Raw genomic sequence first — 2,416 nt, 5'->3', positions numbered from 1 at the left:
TTTAATCAAAGGTTGGACCAAGTCCTCATGGACATATGTGTGGAAGGAGCTCAATGGAAGATTGACTCCAAAGGCAAGCCGGTTCAACTAAGAAGATTGGACTTCAAGCCTGTGGCTAGAGGATGGTTGGAGTTCATCCCCACTAGCAACCGATCTGAAGTTACTGTGGATCGGGCCATCATGATCCATAGCATCATGATTGGAGAGGAAGTAGAAGTTCATGAAGTCATCTCCCTTGAACTCTACAAAATAGCCGAAAAGCCCTCCCCTGGGGCAAGGCTAGCTTTTCCCCATCTTATTTGCCATCTATGTTACTCAGCTGGAGCTTTCATAGAAGGAGACATTCACATTGAGGAAGATAAGCCCATCACTAAGAAAAAGATGGAGCAAGCAAGAGAGCTCATTCATGGAGCTCAAGAGGCGCAGGAAGCTCATCACCATGAGATCCCGGAGATGCCTCAAATGCATTTTCCTCCACAAAACTATTGGGAGCAAATCAACACCTTCCTAGGAGAATTAAGTTCCAACATGGGACAACTAAGGGTGGAACATCAAGAGAACTCCATCATCCTTCATGAAATCAGAGAAGATCAAAAAGCAATGAGGGAGGAGCAACAAAGACAAGGAAGAGATATAGAAGAGCTCAAGGACATCATTGGTTCCTCAAGAAGAAAACGTCACCATCACTAAGGTGGACTCATTCCTTGTTCTCACTTTCTGTTTTTCGTTTTCTCTATGTTAAGTGCTTATCTATGTTTGTGTCTTCATTACATGATCATTAGTAGTTAGTAACTTTGTCTTAAAGTTATGAATGTCCTATGAATCCATCACCTCTCTTAAAATGAAAAATGTTTTAATTCAAAAGAACAAGAAGTACATGAGTTTCGAATTTATCCTTGAAATAAGTTTAATTATATTGATGTGGTGACAATGCTTCTTGTTTTCTGAATGTATGCTTGAACAGTGCATATGTCTTTTGAAGTTATTGTTTAAGAATGTTAAATATGTTGGCTCTTGAAAGAATGATGACAAGGAGACATGTTATTTGATAAATCTGAAAAATCATAAAAATGATTCTTGAAGCAAGAAAAAGCAGCAAAGAACAAAGCTTGCAGAAAAAAAAGAAAAAAAAAGAAAAAAAATAGCGAAAAAAATAGAAAAAAAAAAGAAGAAAAAGCAAGCAGAAAAAAAGCCAAAAGCTCTTAAAACCAAGAGGCAAGAGCAAAAAGCCAATAACCCTTAAAACCAAAAGGTAGGTTTATTACTTGGACGACCCAGTGCACTTGCTGGTTAGTTGTGCGAAGTTGTGATAAAAAGTTGAGATTACAATTGAGCGTACCATGTTGATGGCGCCATTGATGATCACAATTTCGTGCACCAACTACTATACATTACTGGAAAGCTCTGAGTGTTAGCTTTCCATAGCCGTTGAGAATGCTCTATTTGGACTTCTGTAGCTCCAAAAAAGCTCTTTCGAGTGCAAGGAGGTCAAATCTTGACAACATCTGCAACACTTTCTCTGTCTCTGAATCAGACTTTTGCTCCAACTCCTCAATTTCAGCCAGAAAATACCTGAAATTTCATAAAAACACACAAACTCAAAGTAGAATCCAAAAATGTGAATTTTGCATTAAAACCTATGAAAACTTAATAAAACTTAAACAAAATGTACTAGAAACTATATGAAAATAATGGCAAAAAGCGTATAAAATATCCACTCATCAATCACATTTCTACAAAATAAAACAACCAAAATTCTGCTCCTTCCTAGCCAAAAGCCCTCAGGAACTTTGCAATTACAACTCCTGTAACAAATGCCATAACAATACATCCAATATCATTGCATCTACTTTGAATCAAATTCACCTGAGATTTGTATAACTCAACTTCTAACCCAGCCAAGCTTTCATCAAACTCCTTCACTTTGTCATGAATAACATGATTATGTCCTTCAAAATGAGCTTTATTTTGCATCAGCCCACCAAAACGAAGATTCTTACTAGCATCCTCATTAAATGATTAAACATACTCGTCAAGTGGTGCACGAAATTGTGATGTCCAGGCTCGAACAATCCCTGGCAACGTGAGCAACTTGGTACGCATAATCGTGATTACGCTTTAATGATGTAAAATTCATGGCTCTTTCTTTCGCTGGCAATGGCGCCAAGAACATGGTTTGCGTCTGTCACTAACGCCCAGCAATCGCGAGTTTGAAGCTCGTCACAGTCATTCAATCATTGAATCCTACTCGGAATACTACAGACAAGGTTTAGACTTTCCAGATTCTCTTGAATGCCGCCATCATTCTAGCTTATGCCACGAAGATTCCGATTAAGAGATCTAAGAGATATTCATTCTAGCTTGTTGCATGTAGAACGGAAGTGTTTGTCAGGCACGTGTTCATAGGGGAGAATGG

Source organism: Arachis ipaensis, chromosome B08 (assembly GCF_000816755.2).
Source record: "Arachis ipaensis cultivar K30076 chromosome B08, Araip1.1, whole genome shotgun sequence".
Taxonomy (NCBI): domain Eukaryota; kingdom Viridiplantae; phylum Streptophyta; class Magnoliopsida; order Fabales; family Fabaceae; genus Arachis; species Arachis ipaensis.
The sequence above is the reverse complement of the archived record's forward strand: the minus strand, read 5'-3'. Positions refer to the sequence as shown.